Here is a 25695-nt window from a genome sequence, read left to right on the forward strand (position 1 = left end):
TTAGCTACCCTCCAATCCACAGGAACTGATCCTGAATCTATAGGACATTGGAAAATGATTACCAATGCGTCCACAATTTCTAGAGCCACCTCCTTAAGTACTCTGGGATGCAGACCATCGATCCTGGGGATTTATCAACCTTCAGTCCCATCAGTCTATCCAACACCATTTTCTGCCTAATGTGAATTTCCTTCAGTTCCTCCGTTACCTTAGGTCCTCTGGCCATTATTACATCTGGGAGATTGTTTGTGTCTTGCCTAGTGAAGACAGATCCAAAGTACCTGTTCAACTCGTCTGCCATTTCTTTGTTTCCATAATAAATTCACCCGTTTCTGTCTTCAAGGGCCCAACTTTGGTCAGAATTATTTGTTTCCTCATCATATATCTAAAGAAGCTCTTACCGTCCTCCTTTATATTCTTGGCTAGCTAACCTAATCTTTTCTCCCCGTTTTGCCTTTTTAGTTATCTTCTGTTGCTCTTTAAAAGTTTCCCAATCCTCTGGCTTCCCGCTCATTTTTGCTATGTTATAATTCTTCTCTTTTATTTTTATACTGTCCTTGACTTCCCTTGTCAGCCACGGTGGCCCCTTACTCCCCTTCGGATCTTTCTTCCTCTTTGGAATGAACTGACCCTGCACCTTCTGTATTATTGCCAGAAATACCTGCCACTGGTGCGTGGGGCCCCTCACAATACTGTGAGCTTTGCGGGGCAGCGTGTGGTGTAAATGTCTGTAATCAGCGGGGCCTTCTGGGAGTTGTAGTCATACTCCTCGCCTCCGCGCACGCTCCCTGCAAACACATTTTTCCTCAGCCACCACAAGCTTTGCCGGAACGGACTGACTGAGGCGACGAAGGGGAACCGCGCCCGTCCTTGTGGACGCCGAGTTCGGCGACCATCGACAACAGCGACTCGCTGAACTTCGCCATGGCCATGGAGCGGAAGAGGAGGGGCGGAACATGGGGCAGATTTCCACCAGCCTATCGTAGCGCAGACCCACCACTAACCCCTGCTTTCAGTGGCTACAGTGGATGTCGGTCAAATGAGAACTCAGACGGTGATTAGTTAATATGAACGTCAGTCAGCCTTCTGTCCTGACGCGCTTCAGTTTGGATTTACTGTGTATCGGGGACTGGAAGCCGATATATTTGAATGTGTTTGGTAAAACAAATTGGGAGAAATGTAAGTTTTTATGTGACGATGCATCAGTCTCCGAGTAACACTATTAATAATAGAAGGGCACAGGCCGTGATGAGGAAGGCGGTGATTTACTGGAATTATATTGAGATAATATTTGAAGGGATATTAAACTTGGAGATGTTTGCGATGTGGTTAAGGAAATGGGGGGATTTGAAATGATCATATTATTCCAGTGTTGATTAATGAGGGCAAAATGATTGTGACTGAAACAGGGGAGGTTGTGTTACTGGCTGGGTCATTTGCTGTCATTCAAAATCAAGACCATTTAAGTGAAGAAGTTAAACAATGTAGGGATATGTTTTTCAGTGAATAAATACCCTGATGTGTTGGAACCCAGTCATAGTATCACTGATGTAGAGTTTTCTTTGCAGAAATTTAAGAAATCTATTATTAATTCAGGTCAGGCACCCCAGGAAAGTGTGATATATGTAATTGTAATTCTCTCTTGTGAAAATATTAAATTTTTGAATTCTGTTTGGAGATCAGGCCATCTTCTTCCCTCATGCAATATGGCAGCAGTTGTGCCTGTTCTGAAACCTGGGAGATCCCCGTCTGATCCTTCTCGTTTTGGGCCTATATCGTTAATGTCTCATTCATGTAAACTGATGGAATGTATGGTAATCGAGTGCTTGAGTTATATTTTGGAAAAGAGAGGTGATATAGCATTTTATCAGAGTGGATCTTGGAAGGGCAGAAAAACATTAGATTCAGTTTTAGATTTGGAAGATGATATTAGGAAAGCACAGTTAAATAAAGATGTTGTAATAGCAGTATTATTTGCTATTGTTACCACATATGATATGTTATGGACGGAAGGACTTTTGATCAAATTTTGGAGATTAGGAATGAGGGGAGATTGCATAATTTATCTGAGTTTTTTATTTGGACGGACTGTGCAGGAATGGGTGGGCACATGATATGAAATTATATGATTAAATTCTTGAGGAATAGTCTGTCATAAGTTTTCCAGACATGCGGATGGATAAAAAACTGACATGGAAGCACCCTATCAGTAAAATAATTTATATGTGTGGCTATCCTAGGGTGCAACAGGAAAATCTTTGTTGATTTTCTATATTTGTTTAATTCAATCTGTTCTTGATTCTGGCTATGTGGCTTAAGGATCAGCTTCATCTTCAACTTTATTCTGTTTGGGTGTGATACCAGCACAGGCTTTAAGATTGTGTTGTGGTGCAGAAAGGTCGTCTCCTGTTTCGGCTTTACTGGTTGAACTGGGACAATTGTCCTCACAATGACAGAGGGTGAAGTTGCTGTTAACATACTGGATTAATTTGAGAGGTAAAGAAATATCATCATGTTAAAGGTGTGCTAGAGGACTGTTGGGAACATCACAAGAAGAATGTTTTTAGTTTTGGGTGGCTGGGTTCTTATCAAGCTGGGAATATGGGTGTATTGGATGATACAACATGTCCCACTGTAGCTTCCTCTGTAGCACCAGCTTGTTTTTCCAATGACTTCAGTTGATGTTCGGTAACACAATAGGATTATGTTCTGCCTGAGAGTCTGCTGGTTCATCGGTATATTAATGAAAGTTGTTATCATACGGTAACCATTTTTATAGATGGATGAAATGATAATTTAACTGGGAATGTTGGTGTGGCTGTTTTCTTTCTTTGTGTCTGAATTGCAGGTAATGATAAAGAAATGACTTACCAGCCACTAATCAGTAAACGAAGCATAATTCATTGTCATCCTTTTAGGCTTACAGTGGGTGGAAGAAATTGGTCCGTGCAAATTTGTAATTTCTTCAGAATCCTTTTCGGTTTTGATAAGACTTAAAACAGGTTATTCTAGCAGTAGGTCAGATTTGCCTTTAGAAACTCATCAAACAATATTTCATATACAAGGTTTGGTTCATATGTCTACACATTATGGATCCTGCACAGCGCACTGTTAAGGGAAATGATCAGGCTGACTGTTTAGCAAAAACACCTGTTAAAAGTTCAGCTGTGGAAATCAACCTTCCACTTAGCAAATCAGAAGCTAAGGGTTAAGAATTAGTGGCTTATGGCAAGACTTGTAAGATAATGGACACAAGGACAGACACCTTTACAGAATACATAAACCTGTTGGGTTTATAGAAGAAGGCCTGAAAACAAGAAGGGGGAAGGAATTATATTGACAGAACTTGGAATTGTCCACACTATGCTTAATTATACCTTGTATCTAATTGCAAAACTTCATTCTGTGTCATGTACATTTTGACATTATGAAACTGTTAAACACATACTATTTCAGCCTGAAGCGTATCAGGCTGAAAGATCAATTGCAGTCTCAGTATGAACTTTGGGGGCCAGATGGGAGTGACGTTAAGCTAATTCACAGCATTTACTGGGAAAAGGCATGTAATAATGGTAATGTCACAATTGTAATGAGGGATTTCAATATGCAAGGGGATTGGGAAAATCAGGTTGGTGTCAGATCACAAGAGAGGGAACTTGTTGAATGCCTACGAGACGGCTTTTCAGAGCAGCTTGTGCTTGGACCGACTTGGGGAAAGGTCACCCTTCATTGGGTGTTGTACAATAACCCTGACCTTATTCAGGAGCTTAAAGTAAAGGAACCCATCAGAGGCAGTGATCATAATATAATTGAATTCATACTGCAATTTCATAGGGAGAAGCTTAAGTCACATGTATCAGTCTCACAATGGAATAAAGGGAATTACAGAGGCATGAGAGAGGTGAATTGGAGGAGGATACTGGTGGGAGGACGGTGAGCAGAGGTGGCTGAAGTATCTGGGAATAGCTCACAAGGTGCAGGATAGACATGTCCCACAGAAGAAGTTCTCAAGTGGCAGGGGTAGGCACCCGTGGCTGACAAGGGAAGTTAGGGACTGCTTAAAACCTGAGGAAATGTCATATAAGGTAGCACAAGTGAGTGGGATGCTGGATTATTGGATTCTTTGAAAATCCAAAAAAAGGCAACTAACAAGCAATAAGAACGTTAAAGATGAAATATGAGGCAAATGAGCCAATAATAAAATAAAGCTGGACACTCAGAGTTTTTTTTCCCAGTTAAATAAGGAGTGAAACGGAGACGAGAGTTGCCATTGGACGACTGGAAAATGATGCTGATGGGGGACGAAGAAATGGCAAATGAACTTAATGAATACTTTGCAACAATCTTCACTGTGGAAGACACAACAGGATTGAGTGACTTTGCTGTTACAAAGGAAAAAGTGCTGGACAAACTCAAAGGTCTTAAGGTGGATGAGTCATCTGGACCAGATGGACTACATCCCAGAGTCCTCAGGGATGTTGAAGAGATAATGGATGCATTGGTCACGATCTTTCAAGAATCACTTGATCCTGGCATGGTCCAGGAGGACTGGAAAATAGAAAATTGCACATTTCAGAAGGGAGAAAGGCAAAAGAAAGGAAATTATAGGCCAGTTAACCGAACCGCAGTAGTTGGGATAGTATTGTAGTCTTTTTTTGAGGAGGAGTTTTCAAGGTATTTGGAGACTGATGATAAAATAAGTCAATGTCAGCATGATTTCTGTGAAAGAAAACCGGGCCTAACAAACCTTTAGAGGTCTTTGAGGAAGTGAAGAGGAGGGTGGACAAATGAGAGGCAGTGGATATCATTTACTTGGATTTTCAGAAGGCCTTTGATAAGGTAGCACACACGAGGCTGCTGAACACGATAAAATCCTATGGTATTACAGGAAAGATACTGGCATGGACAGAGGAATGGCTGACAGGCAGGAGGCAGCGAGTGGGAATAAATAGGGCTTTTTCAGGTTGGCTGCCAGTGACTAGTGGTGTTCCTCAGGGGTCAGTGTTGGGACTGCTACATTGTTTGTCAGTGATTTAGATAATGTAATTGATGGCTTTGTGGCAAAGTTTGTGGATGATGCAAAGAAAGGTGCAGGGGTAGGTAGTAGTGAGGAAGCAATACGATTACAGCAGGACTTGGACAAATTGGAAGAAGTGTTAAAAACATGGCAGATTGAATACAGTGTTGGGAAATATATGATCATGCATTTTGATCCAAGGAATAATATTACTCAGTATTATTTAACTAGACAGAAAATTCACAGGTGCCAGGGACTTAGGAGTTCTCCTGCAAGAGTCCCAGAAGGTTATTTCATATTTTGAGTCTGTGATAAAGAAGGGAAATGCAATGCTGGCTTTTCTCTGAAGGGGAATAGAATATTTAAGCAAGGAAATAATGCTGAGCATTTATAAGACACAAGTTAGGCTGTACTTGGAGTTTAATCAACGTTTTGGGTCCCATATCTTAGAGAGGAAAGGGGAGTCTCATTGAAACCTACCGAGTGTTGAACGGACTAGATAGAGTGGATGTGGAGAGGTTGTTTCATGTGGTGGGGATACCCAGACTAGAGGACACAGTCTCAACATTGAGGGGACCTTGTGAACAGAGGTCAGGAGGAATATTTTTAGCCAGAGAGTAGTGACCCTGTGGAATACTCTATCACAGACTGCGGTGGAGGTCAAGGCTGTGGGTATATTTAAGGCGGAGGTTGATCATTTCCTGATCGATCAGGCCATCAAAATACATGGAGAGAAGGCAGGTGTATGGGGTTGAGTGGGATCCGGGATCAGCCATGATGGAATGGCGGGGCGGAGTCGATGGGCTGAACGGTCTAATTCTGCTCCTGTGTGTTATGGTCTGACCAAGATTCACCCTGACCACCCTCCCCCAGTCAGCACCGCCCCCACTTGTCCCATTTAACCTGTCTCAGTGAGGGTGGACTTTAGGACCCGGGGGAGCTCAGGACCCGCCGCCCCGCGGCTGCTGCTGAATCTGCGGTGTTTCTGTTCCGTTGTCGGATGCGGTGAACGAGTTAAAATTAACGGATCGATAATTCTCATCTCGTGTTTATTTCACTCTCCGCACATTTATATTTACAGGGACTTTACTCCTGACACCGGTCCCAGGACCCGACCCGATTACAGACCCGGAGCGGAACCGGAGCAGATTCTCAGCCACTGGTTTACATTCCGAGGCCAGAAGAGAGGATAAAGTTTCCCCGTGAATTTATTCCCAGTGAAGGTGTGGAGATGGGACTTGGTCTCCGCGTTGTAAAATGAAACTGTCCCGGACTGGTAACTGAGATAAACTCCCACCCTCCCGGGGATGGGACCGGCAGGGAGACGGGGCCCAGGGGAGGGGAACACGTCACAATCCCGATGTAACACGTCACCATCCCGCCCGATGACCCAGAATCCGGTCTCCGGTCTCAGTCTGACCCATCCCTTCCTGTCCACAGACTCTGCGACAACTCCCAGACACCAGAACCGATTCCCCGTCACCTCCACCTCCCAGTAATGAATACCCGATGTGAATCCCTCCGATCCCAGCACACAAGCCCAGACTGTGAATCTCTTCCCGGTGTCAGGGAGATTCTTCAGGGTCCGGGTCCATCTCACACTCTTCCGATCCTCAGACACCTCGAGACACGGATTCGCCGTTTCCACATCCAGGGTGACAGAGACTGGGGGGAGAAGCAGAGAATTAGAGAGTCCCCGGGGATCGGGGGGAGACTGGGGCAGCGCTGCCCCGGGGATCGGGGGGAGACTCGGTCAGCGCGGCCCCGGGGACCAGTGGAAAGGCCGCTAGGCCTCAGGCGCAGTCGGATGGCCGACAGGAACCTTTCCCGAGGTTTGAAAGACGAAAGCGGATGGACAACTAAAGTCTCCCCAAGGGTTTCCGCTGGACGGAGAGCAGAGATTTCCCGATCAAACAGACACAAAATGCTGGAGGAACCGAACGGGTCAGGCAGCATGTGTGGAGAGAGATGGACAGTCTACATTTCAGGTCGACATCTTCCCTCATGAACGGAAATACATAGGGGAGATAAACAGCAGAAACTAGAGCGGGATAGGGATGGATTAAGATGGGCAGGGGCTGGGTGACTGGATTATCAGGAGGTCACAGAGTTTCTTCGGCCCAACTTGTTCGTGCCGAGCAGCTTCCTTTAATGAGCTAGTCCCATTTGTCCATTATTCCTTTCACCTTTCTTATCCACGTACCTGCCAAGATCTATTTTAAAACATTCTCCCTGTACCCATCTCTACAGTTGACCAAGGGCCCCCTGTAAACAGAGATAACCCTCTTCCCCTTCCACTTTATCTTTTCCGTTACTGATTTTTCACCTGGAGCCTACCAGCCTTCTCCTTCCCACCCGCCCCCCCCCCACCTTCTTTATTGGGCCTCTGCCCCTTCCCTCTACATCCTGACGAAAGGTTTCGGCCTGAAACGTGAACCGATCTTTTCCACGGATGCTGCCCGACCTGCTGAGTTCCTCCAGTATGTTGTGAGTGTTGCTTTAACTCTCTTCCCTGTCCACTGTACCATGAATTTTAGTGTCACCCATAAACCTACTAATTATGTCACCTACATTATCATCCAAATCATTAGTATGATTGACAAACAACCGCGGCCCCAGCACCGACCTCTGCAGGTCACAGGCCTCCAGTCCTCTGTGTTTAAGAGACACTTGGACAGACACTTCAATAGGCAAGGCACAGAAGGAGACTGACCTAATGCTGGCCAATGCGATGAATGTAGATGGGTAAATAGGTCAGCACAGAGGTGATGGGTCGAAGGGCACATTTCAATGCTGTACGGCGATGGCTCTGTGAACTGAATGGATAAGAACCCCCAAACCCCTTCCCCCGACGGGTGCTGAGAATTCCAAACAGACAGTGACCCCTGACCCTTGACTCCTCAGACAGGGAAACATCCTGGCTGCATCCTTGCTGCCAGTTGACTCCTGAAAGAATTTTGTGCTTCCCTGAGATCTCGTCTCATTCTTCTGAACAGGGAACAGGGAACAGAGAACATAGAACAGTACAGCACAGGAACAGGCCCTTCATTCAATGTTAACATTCATTTGTGAGTGGGGAGTGTGAAGATTCGAGACAGTAAAGGGAGTGATAACAGGAACCAGTAGGGGAGAGATGAATGGCAGATTGAACCAGAGCCAGGTGAGGGAGGGATGCAAAGCCTGTGGGCAAACTGTGTGCATAGACGTAACGAGTAGCTGGAGGGGGACAAAGATGGAGATGAGGATCCATTTGTCCCCTTTCCCACAACCCCATCACCCGCAGCCCCTCATTAGGACAGGGGAAGTATTTGCAGGGACCCTTAAACAACACGGGTTCTGATGCAGGGTTTCATCCCAAACTGTCAACTCCAGTCTTTGTTGTTCTGCAATTATCACTGCTTGTGTCCCCTTCCAATCTACTTTGCCCAGCAACTCCCTCAAGCCTCTGCAACTAACTTTACTCCTCTCTGACTCATCTCCCTTTCCATCTCATGATACATCTGACTTTATCTCCCTGTCAAACTCTGGCGTGAATTCTATCATTTTATGATCACTGCTTCCTAACAATTTTTTTACCTTAAGCTCGCAAATCATATCTGGTTCATTATAAAAATCCCACTCCAGAATTGCCTTTCTCCCATCGGGCTCAACCACAATCTGTTCTAAAAAGCCATCTTGGGGGCATTCTACAAATTTCCTCTCCTGGAATGCAGCACAACATGATTTTCCCAATCTACATGCTGTTGAATCCCCCCATTCCGACCTTCACTGTGCCCTTTTTCCATCTCCTGGTGTGATTTGTATCCCATTTCGATCCAGGCTACTATTTGGAGGGCTGTATATAATTACCATCAGGGTCTTTTTACCCTTGCAGTTTTTTAACTCTACCCACAATGACTCAACATCTTCCAATCGTATGTCACCTCTCTCTAAGGATTTCATTTCACTTTTTGCCAACAGACCCTCCCCATCCCCTCTGCCTACCTGCCTGTCCTTTGAATACAAGGTGTATCCTTGGATGTTGGGCTTCAACCAGCATCTCCTTTCAGCCACAACTCAGTGACGCCAACAAAGTTATACCTGCCAATCTCTACCTGTGCTACAACATCATCTACCTTATTCCGTATGCTGGAGCATTCAACTATAACACCTTCAGTCCTGTATTCATCAGCCTATTCGACACTGTCCACAGGAACTTAAGCAAGGTCTTTGATGTCAATTACAGACCACACTGGGGGTATTCTCTGCATTTCCGCTTCCCTGAATATGAGGAAAAATAGAAACATAGAAAACCTACAGCAAAATACAGGCCCTTCGGCCCACAAAGCTGTGCTGAACATGCCCCTACCTTAGAACTACCTAGGCTTTACCCATGGCCCTCTATTTTTCTAAGCTCCATGTAGCCATTCAAGAGTCTCTCAAAAGACCCTGTCGTTTCCGCCTGCACCACCACTACCGGCAGCCCATTCCGCGCACTCACCACTCTCTGCGTGAAAAAAACTTGGACAGGTACATAGATGGGAAATGGTTAGAGGGATATGGGCAAACACACACAAACGGGACATGCTCAGGAAGACATCTTAGTCTTGCAGATGGATGAGTGGGTCGTTGGTTAAACATCCATCAAACCCTCCCAGATCATCATCCTGAGCAATCTCACCCCGGAGTCTGTCTGTGAACTGTTGATGTGACGTCACATCAGAGGGCAGCTCAATGCCTCAGAAAGACTGGGTAAGGAGCACAGATTTCATTCCTAAATGGGAATTTGTGCCTGTCTCTTTGACCGTGTGTCACACTCTGATATTATGTGTGTGTTTATGTGTTGATTGTGGTAAATATCAGTGTGTTTGTGTGTACACATTGAGGGAGAGTGTGCACATTGAAATATTTGTATGTCACTGTGTGTCATCACATGTCTGGTGTGTGCTGACAATGTGTGACAAGTGTGAGTTGTTTAAATAAGTAAATTACCGTGTCTGAAGAGAATAGTTTCCAGGTTACTGAGGGAAATAACAACGTACATTGCTGAGACTCTGACTACAATCTGCCAATTCCTCTTGTGTATGTGTGTGGGGGAGTTTTGCCAGGCCGGTTATGCTGTGTGTGCTTCTCCCGAAATGAAATCTTGAAAAATGTCAATGCTGGTTGGTGTGTCTGGGCTCATTCTCACAATGCTTCAATGTAGTGGTTTGATAACCATAAGACCATAAGATATAGGAGCAGAATTAGGCCATTTGGCCCAACGAGTCTGCTCCACCATTCAATCATGGCTGATCCTGTTTCTCTCCTCCTCAACCCCACTCCCCGGCCATCTCCCCACAACGTTTGATACTGTGTTCAAACTCTGTTTCTAAATAGACACGCCTTTATCGTGAGGCTGTGCCCTCTTGTCCTAGACTCCCCCACCATGGGAAACATCCTTTCCACATCTTCTCTGTCTTGGCCTTTCAACATTCAAAAGGTTAAAATGAGATTCCCCCCTCATCTTTCTAAATTCCAGTGAGTACAGGCACTGAGCTATCAAATATTCCTCATATGATAACCCTTTCATTCCCGGAACCATCCTTGTGAACCTCCTCTGAACACTCAACTATACCAGCACATCTTTTCTTAGATGAGGAGCCTAAAACTGTTCACAATACTCAGGGTGAGGCCTCACCAGTGCCTTATAAACCCTCAGCATCACATCCCTGCTCTTGTATTCTAAACCCCTTGAACTGAAACAATGGATTTACCTTTCCCACAAATGACTCTACCTGCAAGTTAACCTTCAGGGTGTTCTGCAGAAGGACCCCCAGGTCCATTTCCATCTCAGATTTTTGGATTTTCTCCCCATTTAAAATAATCTGCATATTATGTCTACTACCAAAGTACATGACCATGAATTTTCCAGCATTGTATATCCTACCAACCAGCCAATGCTCTGACCATACCAATAACATTTCTGTAATACCGTGGGCTCTTAACTTGGTAAGCAGCCTCATGTGTTCAACCTTGTCAAAGGCCTTCTGAAAGTCCAAATATACAACATGCACTACAACCCCTTTATCTACCCTACGTGTAATCTCCTCAAAGAATTCCAACAGGTTTGCCAGGCAAAATATTCCCTAAAGGAAGCCATGCTGACTTTTCCTATCTTGTCCAGTGTCACCTAGTATTCCATAACCTCATAATTAACAATTGACACTAATGTCTTCCCAACCACAGAGGTGAGGCTAACTGGTCTATAATTTCCTTTCTGTTGCGTTCCTCCTTACTTATAGAGTTGAGTGACATTTACAGTTTTCCAGTCCTCTTGCACCACACCAGAGCCCAATGATTTTTGAAAGATCATTTCAAATACCTCCACAATGTCTACCGTTACCTCTTTCAGAACACTAGGGTGCAGTTCATCTGGTCTGAGTGACTTATGTCCCTTTTTGAGCACCTTCTCCCTTGTAACAGTAACTGCACTCACTTCTCTTCCCTCGCACTCTTCAACATCTGGCACAGTGCTACTGTCTTCCACAATGAAGACTGATGCAAAATACTCATTTAGTTCATCTGCCATCTCTTTGTGCCTCGTTATTATATCTTCAACCTTATTTTCTAGTGGTCCTATATCCACTCTCATCTCTATTTTATTTTTTACAATACTTGAAAAACAATATGATATTGTTTGCTCACTTGTTTTACAAAGACAGGTGTGTAAAAAGGGCCCGAAGGATCATTGGAGACCCGAGTCACCCCAACCACAAACTGTGCTGGTTGCTACCGTCTGGGGAATGTACCCTAGCATAAAAACCCCAACAGAGTCCAGGGACAATTTCTTCCACCAGGCCATCAGCCTGCTTACCTCATGCTGAGGTAACTGTATTTCTACGTTATATTGACAAGCATGTTCAACATGTAGTTTATCAGGAAGAGAACAAGGAGAAAGCCCTTAACTCCGAGTGGAGTCATCGGGATGCTGTCATGATGGCGTTTTTTAAGCCGGCTTTCTTATTCTTACGAGGCCGCGTTGCTAGCTCGACGCTCAACCCAGCACGGATACTGTAAATGGCACATTGAGACGGAGACATAACGTAAAGAATTTTACTGCTCGTTCATATGAAGAATGCAAGTAACAGTCAGTTCAATTCAATTTAATATTTCATTTTTCTCCTCTCAATCATTCTTTCAGTTCCTCTCTGTAGGTATTTAAAAGCTTCCCAATTCTCTGGCTCCTATTAATTTTTACTTTGTTGTGTGCCCACTCTTTTGCATTTACATTAGCTTGTCTTCACTTGTCAGCCATTTTGCCATTTGAGTATTTATTGATTTTTGGAATACGTCTGTCCTTCACCTTCCTCATTTTGCCAGAAACTGACACCATTTCTGACAAATATACTTTGGCCAACTCCTTTCTCAGACCACTGTATTTATTTTATCCTCTGATTACTACAACGTCAAACATTACTTTCTGCTGATCAAATTTCAGGTTGAACTCAGTCATCTTGTGAGCATTCTGTCCTAAGGGTTCTTTTACCTAATCACCTCTGGTTCAATACATAACACCCAATCCAGCAGAGCTGTTCCCCGAGTAGGCTCAATGACAAACTGCTCGATAAAACATCACACAGCATTCAACAAATTCACTCTCTTGAGATCCATTACCAACCGGATTTTCCCAATTGTCCTGCAAGTTGAAATCTCCCATGACTATTATAACATTGTCCTTTTCATCAGCCTTTTCTATTTCCAGTTGTAATCGGTGGTCCACATCCAGCTACTGTTGGGATCCTGTATGTGACTGTCATCAGTGTCATTTTTACTTTTGCTGTTCCTTCACTCAACCCACAAGGAATCAACATCTTCCAATCCTATGTCACATCTTTCTACCGATTTACCAGGAGAGCCATGCCACCCCATCACCCTCCCTTCCTATACCACCGATACATTGGGTAACCTTGGACATTCAGCTCCCAACTACAACCATCCTTCAGCCACGATTCAGTGATGGCTACAACACCATACCTGACAATCTGTAATAGTGCAACAAGATCATTCACCTTATTTCTCATACTCCATGCATTGAGATATAACACTTTGTGTAGTGTATCTGCTACCCATTTTATTCTGCATCCCTGATGCACTGATACTCACCCTGCTGGCTGCAATTTTGTCCTTGTACCTGTCCGCCCTATCTGACAGTCTGACTGCATGATATCATTGCATTTTTACTATCAGTCCTGTCACTTCACTCGTTCCCAACCCTACCCCCTACAACCAAATTACAGACGATTCTCACTTCAAATTGGAACTTAATTAAACAAGGAGAAATGAATCTTTGTAAGTTTTACCTCGATTAACGGCATCAAGTGTTTCTCTCAGCACTGTGTTTAACAAATAGGGGTGATGGAATTTTTCAAACGGTTGGGCCTCATCTGTCACTGACAATTCCTGGACATCGTCATTAATCCTGTAAATATTAAACTACTTGTTATAAACTGCTAGTTTGAACTATACCGATTTTCAATAAAGAGTATGTCCTACCTCCTGTTCCGACGAGCTTCCTCCTGAAATAAATCAAACATAAATCTGATTAGACTTGGACTTACGGCCCACATCATGAATTTCATCCAAGTCATGACAAGGTGTTGAAAATTCCCACTCCCACAGTAACTCACAAACACAACCAATACAGAACCACTGGTTAAATTACAGGGAAAGTTCCTGAATGTCAGACCATTATTAAGAGGATGAAACTTACAGAGAAGACAGGACAGGTTGTGTATTTTCATCTGGATAGACATTAGGGTGATAAGATGTAGGAATTTAAGATCAATGATGGATTTAATTGTGTGCAGGGGTGAGGGATGTACCTCTATTTATGGGAAGGATTGTGGAAGATGAAGTTCAGATGGATTTTAATAAATCCCAGAAGAAATTTAGTGAAGAGGAACTCGCTGCCATTGGAGTGGTTGAAGCGGAACAGCAGAGATTGAATGTAATGGGAAAACTGTATTGTATCATTTCTTAATGCATGCATTACTAAATGAAAATGAAAGAGGACTACGTGTCTTCATCATCTAAAAAAAAACTGGATAAACACGTGAGGGACCATGGAGTTCAGGGCACTGTTGCTGGGTGTGAGAAGAGAATTCTGAAACAGGGAAATTGTTAGAGGATGACGGACCGAATGGCCTGTTTATGATGGAGACCAGATGAGATGTACCCCCGGCCACTGTGGGCGGGCGAGGGAGAAGATTGCTGAGCCTCTGGCGATGATCTTTGCATCATCAATGGGGACGGCAGACGTTCCGGAGGATTGGAGGGTTACAGATGCTGTTCCCTTATTCAAGAAAGGTAGTAGAGATAGCCCAGAAAATTATAGACCAGTGAGTCAACTTCAGTGGTTGGTAATTTGATGGAGAAGATCCTGAGAGGCAGGATTTGTCAAAGGCAGTTCGTGCCTTACGACCCTGATTGAATTTTTTGAGGATGTGACAAAACATATTGATGAAGATAGAACAGCAGATGTAGTGTAAATGGATTTCAGCAAGGGATCCAATGGGACATTGATTTGTGCAACCAGAATTGGCTTGCCCACAGAAGGCAAAGAGTGATTGTAGATGGGTCATATTCTGCATGGAGGTCGGTGACCAGTGGTGTGCCTCAGAAATCTGTTCTGGGACCCCTTCTCTTTGTGATTTTTATAAATGACCTAGATGAGGAAATGGAGGGTTGGGTTAGTAAATTTGCTGATGACACAAAGCTTGGGGGTGTTGTGGATAGTGTGGAGGTCTGTCAGAGTTTACAGCGTGACAGTGATAGGATGCAAATCTGGGCTGAGAAGTGGCAGTTTGGAGTTCAAACCAGATAATGGTGAAATATAATGGCAGACTTTGGTATTAATGGTAAAACTCTTGGCAGTGTGGAGGATCAGAGGGATCCTGGGGTCCCAGTCCATAGGACACTCAAATCTGCTACACAAGTTGACTCTGTGGTTAAGAAGGGATTCAGTGCATTGGCCTTCATCAACCGCGGGACTGAGTTTAGGAGCCGAGAGGTAATCTCACAGCTATGTAAGAGCCTGTTCAGACCCCACTTGGAGTGCTGTGCTCAGTTCTGGTCGCCTCACGACTGGAAGGATGTGGAAACCATAGAAGGGGTGCAGAGGAGATTTACAAAGATGTTGCCTGGATTGGGGAGCATGCCTTATGAGAATAGGTTGAGTGAACTCGGCCTTTTCTCCTTGGAGCGACGGAGAATGAGAGGTGACCTGATAGAGCTGTATAAGATGATGAGAGGCCTTGATCGGAGTCAGAGGCTTTTTCCCAGGGCTGAAATGGCTAGCACGAGAGGACGCAGTTTTAAGGTGCTTGGAAGTATGTACAGAGGAGATGTCAGGGGTAATATTTTTACGTAGAGAGTGCTGAATGTGTGGAATGGGCTGCCGACAACGGTACTGGATGCCAATACGATGGGGTCTTTTAAGAGACTCTTGGATAGGCACATGGAGCTCAGAAAGATAGAGGGCTATGGGTAAACCCTAGGTAATTCCTAAAGTAAGGACATGTTGGACTGAAGGGCCTGTATTGTGCTGTAGGTTTTCAATGTTTATATTTCTACGTCTCTAATGTGAAACTTATGTTAAATATTAAAGAAACATTGAATGTTTCCCTAACCTGATGAAAACCAGATATAGAGGATAAGTCTGATGTGTGGGTCACATTCTGTGTTTTCACGGATTGACAGAGAGACCCTCACACCCACCGCACCAAACACACTCACAGCCTGTGACTGGAACTGGGTGCTAATGGGAGATTTAGAGGATATTTATCATGATAAGTAAGGACACAATCAGCAGCTCTGTGTTATGATCAGAATAAATTATTTCAGAGAAGTTTGCATTCTGTGCTGGATGTACAGAAGTCGTGGAAGTCCAGTTTTGGGACAACAACAACCCTGAATAGATGCATCAATTGTCCAGTGAAAAACAGTTTACTGCCATTTATTAATGCTGTGTGCAGGAGCGACACATCTGTCTTCTGTCTTTGATAGCCCTGTCTGCATTGTTTTCTGTGTTACGTGATTGTTATAGTAACTAGTCACGTGTGTGGGGGCCTGGTAATAGTGAAGGGCATAAGTTACGTATTTGTGCTTTGTTCTGGGCAGTTTTGAGCTGAGGACGGACCAATATCGTATCGTTTGTTGACCGCTCCGTGGCTGATTAATTTATGATTAATTACGCTGATGTTTCATCGCTTCATGATTGTATCTTGCAGATGAAGGACTGAATACATATTTTTGACATTTTGGAAGGTTGTTATTGGAGTGACTGGAGGACTCGTCATACAATCATAACAATGTGTGTGACGTCGCCAACGGCAGCAATTGGCTTGTTAGAATTGGCCGCTGTGCTGTGTTTATTTCAAATATACCACTGTTCATTTAGTGCCCTTTGACAGAAACAAACTGAAATAAAATCCCTCACCTTCAGAAATATCACACTGTCTTTTTGATCCATCTGTTCCTTTAACCCAGTGATTTCCTCCTGAATTAACCTTATATGCTCTTGAATCTCACGAAGATTTTTCTCCATTGGATTGAGAATCCTCTTCTCTTCTTCCTTGAGATCCCTGAGTAAACTCTGCTCTTTCTCAGTGATAATCTGGCGCAGTTCAGCAAACTGGGATGTGACGTGGGACTGAAGGCTGTGTGACTGTTCCTGTCGAATGAAAGGTGAAGATGAATTTACTGTATTGTTATGTGTGTTTCTTTATGACATTAAGGAGACCATTCGGTCCATTAATGTCATGCTAGCTCTGAAACATTCCCATCAACCCCATTCACTTACGTTTTCCTGAAACCTATTCTCCCCATTGACCCATTAACTCCCACCTGATTCACATACACCCTCCCCCACCTTCACAGGGTTAATTGTATTTAACTATTCATGCAGCATGTCCGTGGAATGTGTCTGAAACTGTCGTAGTCACAGGGAGAACATGCAAACTCCACACAGACAGCACCAGAGGTCAGGATCGAACCCAGGTCACTGGAGCTGCGATACTCGGCTATTCTGCATTAAAGGGAGCAAAACTATACAGTAATATCAGAAATTCCACTCAGAAAGCCTCACCCGAACTCCGGAAATCTTCTCGTTCTGTTGCTGCTCCTTTTCCTGGAAGTCTGATTTCATTTTTGTGAGAGAGTCTAATGAAGAATTAAGCTGATCCTGGAAGTCAGAGAGAGAAGGAAATCGAAACAAAGATGGATCATAAGAAACAGGTGATCAAACCCGATCATCACACACAAAATGCTGGAGGAACTCAGTGAGTCAGGCAGCATCTATGCAGGGGAAATAAACACTCGACGTTTCGGGATGAGACCCTTCATTAGGACTGGGAAAGAATGGGGCAGAAGCCAGAATAAAACGGTTGGGGATGAGAACCAGCTGACAGGTGACGGGTGAGACAACGTGAGGGGGAACGTGGGGGAGGGTGATGAAGTGAGAAGCTGAGAGGGGACAGGTGGAAGAAGCAAAGAGCTGAAGAAGGATTCTGATACGAGATGAAAATCGGCCATGGAAGAAACGGGAGGAGCTGGGGCTGTTTGGGGCCCTGAATGGTGACGAGTGAGGAGGTTAGGAGTCAGGTGTAGCACTTGTCCCGCTTCCAGGTGTCAGAGCCAGGAGGGAGATCAGTGGGGAGGAGCGAGTGGATAAGGGCGATACGGTCCGGGGAGCGATTCCTACAGAGAGCGGAGAGTTGTCGGGTGTGGGATGGGCTGTGGGATGGATAGATGCAGGAATCTCGTTGGAGACGGCGGAAGTTGCAGAGAATGATGTGTTGGTTATGGAGGCTCGTGTGATGGCATATAGGAGAAAGGAAATGTGTTAAGTATTACATTAACGTTAGTTTTTACCATATAGATTTTAACAGCTTCTTTAATCGGTTTGAAGCGGTGCTCTCTGTGTTCCTCCGCCACTGCACAGATCACACAGATCAGCGACTTGTCCGTTTCACAAAACAGCTTCAGTTCTTCCTCATGTTCCTCGCAGTGAAGTTTACTTTCCTTCCCTTTCGGATTCAGGTTTAGATTTCGAACTTTTTCAGCCAGATTTGCTAAGGCCCGATTGGCCCTGAGGGTGCGATCAGCAATCTCCTCTCTACATTCCGGACAGGAGTTTCTCTCCTCCCTTTCCCAACACCGTGTTATACAAGAGCGACAGAAGTTGTGTCCACACTCCAGGATAACCGGATCAGTGAAGAAATCCAGACATACAGGACAAATTACCTCCTCGGTTAAACTCTCGGCCGGTGCTTTCGAAGCCATGTTAACTCCCGGCACTTCCTGATTCAGAACGCTTCCGCTTTCGGGGAGCTGCCGATCCCCTGCAGTACCGCGATTGTCCACTACACGCGCTGCAGACGCGGGGGGTGAACATGGTTTTGCTGGATGTGTTCAGTGGAAATTCTGGCCATTTCTATGTTTAGTGTGGGATCAAAAACACATTAAACAGGCAACAGATAAGAAAACGCGGCCATGGACTGTCTAAGCCCGGCTACGAGCGGAGAAGGGTTGGCTATACGGACAGCAACCCCATCTCGTAAAAACCTCGTGCGACAAAAATGTCAACTGAATCTCCAAAGGCCCCATCGCTGCGATCCGGAGGACCTTCACATGGAAGACGATTGAAGTCGTGTGATCATCCTCGGATTGAGGATGAGGAGAAATTTCCCCACCCACAGTGCAGTGAATATTTGGAGTATTCTCCTCAAGTTTTCTAAATTAAAAGGGCTGCTGCTGGCGGCCTGTGCCCTAGTGGGCGTGATGGGCTGAAAAAGCTGAACAGAAATTAAGCCGGAGAGAAGAGCCTGGTTCAGTCTGAGGCAGGGCTCGGGGGGAGTTCTAAAGACATGAGAGACTGCAGATGCTGGAATCTCTGGTGAGAAACATGATGCTGGAGGAACTGAGCGGGTCAGGCAGGATCTATGGAGAGAAATGTGCAATCAACTTTCCGGGTCGAGATCCTTCACCTGGACTTTCTCAACCCGAAATATCGATTGTCCATTTCCCTCCACAGATGCTGCGTGACCCGTTGAGTTCCTCCAGCAGCTCGTTTTTTCTAAAGCTTTCTCCAGGTCTAAAGAGAGTCAGAGTGGAGCGTAAAACGGTGGATTTGTGAACAGTGACGATAACTATTAAATTAGTTCATGTCAGGTGAGTGGGGATGTGGAGAGAATATTGTGCTATGCAGTGGTGATGACCGACCTGTGGCTGCAGGAAAAAGCACAGCACTGGACATTCTACGTCACAGGGTGGAAAATGATATTTGTTTTCGGCGAGGTCCTGATTTCAACAGCCCTTCGTGTGAAAAACTTCGTGACTGAACCCATGTCAGTCCCGTCTCCAACAGAAGCCCAGTCTCCCTCACTCTGGACACAGATCAGATGCTGATACTTCTTTGTATCAAAGTAAGCTTTATATAAAATATTCAGCATGATAAAACGTGCAGTGCCTTTCCCCAAAGAATTTACATTTGTCGTCTATGCCGTGTTTAGTGTTTTACATTCGGTAAAACCGATAGGACTGTTGTCGCGCATGTGACCCCCCCCCCCGGGGATGTTTCACTCCTACACTAACTGGGAGGCTTCCTCAGCCGACCCGGCCCCTCCCGGTCCAGTACTAGAGGATCTCTATAGTTTCAATGGTGTCCCTGCAGCCTGGAATGTGCCAGTCGGCAGCATTCCTCCACGACAGGGATTCCCCAACTCTTTTATGCAAAAGACCAATTCCATTAACCTTGGACCCCAGGGTGGAAACCCCTGCTCTCCGGACATCTCGATATGATGACAGACCAACAATTTCCTGGCGTCTTTCACCGAGTTGATGATCTTCCAGCAGCACTTGCTGTCCGTTTTCCTGTGCGTCCAGGGAACAGCCCGAAGATCAGTGATCCTTCTGTAACGCAGCTGCTGTGGCACAGGCCCTTGCATCTTTCTCCACACATCTTCACCAGCCCACAGTCCGCAAAGAGCCGAGTGACCGTCTCGTCTCCACTGCAGTAATCTCGGGGCAGCGCGCTGTGGGAGTGATCTCCGGGCATGCAGCAAGGATCAGACTGGGAGGCCCCTCTCGCCGCCGGACAGCTAAGGTCTTGGTGCCTGTTGGTGAGATCTGGTGATGAGACATTCTGCCAGATGGTCTGGACTGTCTGCTCAGGGAACCATTCCACTGTGTCCATCCAGTCCTTCTCCCGCAGTAACTGCAGGACATTCCGTACTGACCACTGCCTGATGTCCTTGTGCTCAAAGCTGCTGGTCTGAAAGAACTGTAACCAACTTCATTATCACAAGGTTCACATGGAGTAGCTTCCTGACTGCGACAGACACAGTCTCACAGGGTATTTACAGGGTAGGGGCAGGAATAACGTTTCTCCTGGCTAGGCAGTGGAATCAGGGATCACAGGCTCAAAATCCGTGGTCACCTCGGAATGACTGAGATGAGGAGAAATTTCCCCTTCCAGAGCGCGGTGAATATTTGGAACTTTCTCCACAGGGTTTCTAAATTCAAATGGCGTATTTAGGGGCTCAGCGATGTTCGGAACGTTGAAGGACAGTGGCGCTGAGGTCAAAGATCAGCCATGTTCTGAGCGAGGGGCAGAACAGCGCAAAGGACCGAATCGCCACGCCTGCTCCTGTTTCTCATTCTCTGAAGCACGTATTTACCTTTGCGCCTTGTTCTCCCTTGGCTTTCAGCCTGTCGGATTGCACAGGGGAGCGGTGACAGTTCCAGAGATCCATCGGCAGCCGCTGCGGTTATTTCATCTCTTGTTATTTATCGCTATTTCTCCATATTTGCATTTGTACCGTTTGTTACCTTCAGCACTCTGGTTGATCTTTCACTGTCTGCTTCTGTTATGGTTACTATTCTCTACTTTTTCTAAGTAAGTCCGCAGGAAAATGCTTCTCAGGATTGTATGTGGTGATTTATCTAAACTCTGATGATAAAATTTACTTTGAACTTTGAGCCTCGGAGAACTTGCTTTGATTCTGAGAACAAACTGTGACTGACATCTCCGTCTCCCGGCAGCAGCCCGTCCTCAGACAAACTCTCAGCCAATCAGCGATCGCTTCTAGGAGAAAGATGCTCTCATTGGCTGAGGGTTGTCAGTAGGCGGGACGCTGAGCGCTGGAAGCGGGCCGGAGTCCGGAACCGGGACCGAGTGAGGCCGGAGACTGGGAGCTGCGCCTCGGGTTTCGGCTGCAACACCGGCGGGTCCTGAATCCTTTCGAAGGCAGAGCTGAAGTGACTGGCGGAGATTCCGTGAGATGTTTCAGCTACACGGAGGGCGCCCGGCCTTTCCCCGCCGAGGAACGGGGCCTATTGTCTGGACTCGTCCCCTGCTGCTGGGAGACGGGAGCTGCCCCTCAGCGGCTGCCGATGGATCTCCGGAGCTCTCACCGCTCCCCTGTGCAATCCGAATGGCTGAAATCCAAGGGAGAACAAGGCACAAAGGTAAACTCGTGCTTTAGAAAATAAGAAACAGGAGCAGGCGTGGCCATTCGGCCCGTTGCGCCTGTCCTACCCTTTCCTCAGAATACAGCCGATCTTTGACCTCAGCGCCACTTTCCTGCAACGTCCCCAGCATCGCAGAGCCCATAAATTTGGCCTTTTGAATTTAAAAACCTTGTGAAGAAAATTCCAAATATTCCCACAATCTGGGTGAGGAAATTACTCCGCACCCTGTCAAAACCCTGTGAAACTGTGTCTGTCTCAGTCAGACTACCTCTTATTTCTCTAGTTTTGAGACAGGCCCAGTCAGTGTAATCTCCCTGAGGTCACAACCACAACCCTGAAATCAATCTGGGAAAATTCTTCATTCCATTTATCCCATAGACCGTCTCTGGGAAGGAGACCAGACCTGTGCACAGTGTTCCATGTTGGCCCTCAACAGGGCCCCACATAACTTCAGAGGCGCTTTTTATTCTTGTATTAGACCATGAGACCATTTTCCCTATAATGTCTGTTTAACCATTTCATCACGGCTGATCCAATTTTCCTGTCTGCAGCTACAGTATCTTCTGCCGCACCCTCCACCCTGTATCCCGTTATGCCCTGACCAATCAAAAATCAATCAACCTCTGTCTTCAATATACATAATGACTTGGCCTCCCAAGCTGCCTGGGGCGAGGATTTCCACAGACTCAGTTCTCTCTGCTACAGAAATTCCTCCTCATCTCCGTTCCGAAAGGACACCCCTCTATTTTGAGGCTGTGTCCTCTGGTCTTAGACAACCCACCGGAGGAAACACCTTCTCCACATTCACTCCATCACGGTCCTTCAGTATTCAATAGGTTTCAATTAGGGTACCCTTCAGTCTTCTGAATTCCAGTGAATTCAGGCCCAGAGCCACAGAACGATTTTCATATAACAAGCCATTTAATCCTGGAATCATTTTCATGAACAGCATTTGAACCCTTTCCACTTTCAGCTCTCCCTTTCCAAGAAAAAGGGACACAAAACTGCTCTCAGTACTCCAAGTGAGGCCTCACCAGTGCTTTATAAAGACTCAGCATTACATCTTTGCACTTATAGTCTCGTCCTCTTCAAATGAATGGTGACATCACATATGCCTTCCTCACCACAGACCCCTGCAAATTAACCTTCGGGGAGTCCTGCACAGGGACTCCCAAATCCCTTTGCATCTCAGTTTTTGAATTTTCTCTCCATTTAGAAAATAGTCCATAAGACTATAAGAACTATAAGACATAAGAGCAGGATTAGGCCATCTGGCCCATCGAGTCTGCTCCAGCATTCAATCATGGCTGATCCTTTATTTTAAAATCTCCTTCTCAACCCCCAGATCCCGGCCTTCTCCCCGTAACCTTTGCTGTCATGTCCAAACAAGAAGCTGTCAATCTCTGCATTAAATACACCCAACGACCTGGCACCACAGCTTCATGTGGCAACAAATTCCACAAATTCACCACCCTTTGGCTGAAGAAATTTCTCTGCATCTCTGTTTTGAAAGGGCGCCTCTCTATTCTGAGGTTGTGCCCGCTTGTCCTGGACTCTCCCAGCATGGGAAACATCCTTTCTATATCTACTCTGTCTAGGCCTTTCAACATTCAGAAGGTTTGAATGAGATCCACCCCCCTCATCCTTCTGAATTCCAGCAAGTACAGACGCAGAGCCATCAAACATTCCTCGTATGATAAACCTTTCATTCCTGAAATCATCCTTGTGAACCTCCTCTGAACCCTTTCCAATGCTAGCATATCCCTTCTCAGATGAGGGGGCCAAAACATGGACTTGGGAGGCCTCAATACTCAAGGTGAGGCCTCACCAGTGCTTTATAAATCCTCAGCATCACATCCCTGCTCTTGTATTCTAGACCCCTTGAAATGAATGCTAACATGGCATTTGCCTTTCTCAACACCGAACCAACTCAACCTGCAAGTTAACCTTCAGGGTGTTCTGTACAAGGACTCCCAAGTCCATGTACATCTCAGATTCCTGGATTTTCTCCCCATTTAGAAAATATTCCACACGTTTATTTCTACCACCAAAGTGCCTGACCAGGTATTTTACAACATTGTATTTAATTTGCCACGTTCTTGCCCATTCTCCTAATCTGCCTAAGTCATTCTGCATCCTACCTGATTCCTCAACATTACCAGCCCCTCCACCAATCTTCGGGTCATCAGCAAACTTGGAAACAAAGCCATCTGTTCCATCATCTAAATTATTAATATACAGAATAAAAAGAAGTGGTCCCAACACCGACCCCTGCAGAACACCACTAGTCACTGGCAACCAACCAGAAAATGATGTTTTTTATTCCCGCTTGCTGCCTCCTACCAATCAGCCAATGTTCCAACCATATTAGTAACTTTACTGTTATACCATAAGCTCTTAACTTGGTAAGCAGTCTCATGTGTGGCACCTTGTCAAAGACCTTCTGAAAGTCCCAATACACAACATCCACTGCATCCCCTTTATCTATCCTACTTGTAATCTCCTCAAAGAATTCCAACAGTTTCGTCAGATAAGATTTTCCCTCGAGGAAACCACTCTGACTTTGTACTATCTTGTCCTGTGTCACCAAGTTCTCCGTCAGCTCATCCTTAACCATTGACTCTAAAATCTTCCCAACCACTGAGGCCAGGCTAACTGGTCTATAATTTCCTTTCTGCTGCCTTCCTCCTGTCTTAAAGAGTGGAGTAACATTTGCAATTTTCCAGTCCTCTGGCACCATGCCAGAGTCCATTGATTTTTGAAAGATCATTTCTAATTCCACAACAATCTCTGATGCTACCTCTTTCAGAACCCTTGGGTCCTGTAGTTCCCCTGGTCTGGGGGACTTGCGTACCTTTAGGTCTTTCAGCTTTTTGAGCACCTTTCTCTTGAAACAGTAACTGCACCCACTTCTCTTCCTTCACACATTACAACATCTAGTGTCTTCCACAGTGAAAACTGATGCAAAATACTCATTTAGTTCATCAGCCATCTCCTTGTCCCCTGTTATTATTTCTCCTGCCTCACTTTCTCGCGGTCCTATATCCACTGTCATTTCTCTTTTATTTTTAACATACTTGAGAAAACTGTTACTATCCACTTTGTTATCATTTGCTAGTTTGTTTCAGATTTCATCTTTTCCCTTCTAATGATTTTTTAATTGCTCTCGGTAGGTTTTTAAAACTGTTCCAATCATCTATTTTCCCACTAATTTTTGCTTTGTTGGGAGACCTGTATATATCTGCCATCAATGTCCAGTTACCCTTGCAGTTTTTTAAATCAACCCACAATGATTCAACATCTTCTGACTCTTTGTCACATCTTTCCACTGATTTGTTGTCATTCTTTACCGGTAGAGCCACATCACCTCCTCTGCCAACGTTCCAATATAACGTGTAAACTGGGACATTCTGCTCCCAACTATAACCGTCCTTCAGCCACCATTCAGTGATGGCCACAACATCATGCGTGGCAATCTGTAATATTGCAACAACAAGATCATCCACCTTATTTCTTATATTACGTGCATTTAGATACAACACCTTGAGTACTGTATCCTTTCTGATTTTGCATCCCTAATGCTTTGTTGGCTGCATCTAAGTCCCAACACCTGCCTGTCCTTCCTGACAGTCTGACTGCACGCTGCTTTCACTTGTTTACCACCCATCTTAATCTGAGTCTTTTCACTCTGATTCCCACCCCGCCCTGCCAAGTTAGTTTACACCCTCCCCAACAGCTCTGATAAACCTGCCCGTGATAATATTGGTCCCGCTCGGCTGCAGGTGCAACCGGTCACTTTTGAACATGTCATACCCTCAGAAGAGATCCCAGTTATCGAAGAACCTGCAGCCCTGTCATCTGCACCAGCTTCTCAGCCATGCATTTATACAAACATAGAAACATAGAAAATAGGTGCAGGAGTAGGCCATTCGGCCCTTCGAGCCTGCACCGCCATTTATTATGATCATGGCTGATCATCCAACTCAGAACACTGCCCCAGCCTTCCCTCCATACCCCCTGACCCCCGTAGCCACAAGGGCCATATCTAACTCCCTCTTAAATATAGCCAGTGAACTGGCCTCAACTGTTTCCTGTGGCAGAGAATTCCACAGATTCACCACTCTCTGTGTGAAGAAGTTTTTCCTCATCTCAGTCCTAAAAGGCTTCCCCTCTATCCTCAAACTGTG

General features: G+C 45.3%; 1 long non-coding RNA gene and 1 pseudogene across 1 annotated transcript; one reads left to right on the forward strand and one right to left on the reverse strand.

Moving 5' to 3' along the window:
* The first annotated feature begins 1122 nt into the window (after window positions 1–1122).
* On the forward strand, window positions 1123–16695 carry LOC140185212 (uncharacterized). The gene is made up of 3 exons (XR_011882527.1): window positions 1123–1179; window positions 6099–6240; window positions 16267–16695. It is a non-coding gene; the product is annotated as an uncharacterized lncRNA (long non-coding RNA).
* On the reverse strand, window positions 6050–18431 carry LOC140185175 (E3 ubiquitin-protein ligase TRIM39-like; annotated as a pseudogene).
* Window positions 18432–25695: the final 7264 nt, after the last annotated feature.

This window comes from Mobula birostris, chromosome 20 (assembly GCF_030028105.1).
Source record: "Mobula birostris isolate sMobBir1 chromosome 20, sMobBir1.hap1, whole genome shotgun sequence".
Taxonomy (NCBI): Eukaryota; Metazoa; Chordata; class Chondrichthyes; order Myliobatiformes; family Myliobatidae; genus Mobula; species Mobula birostris.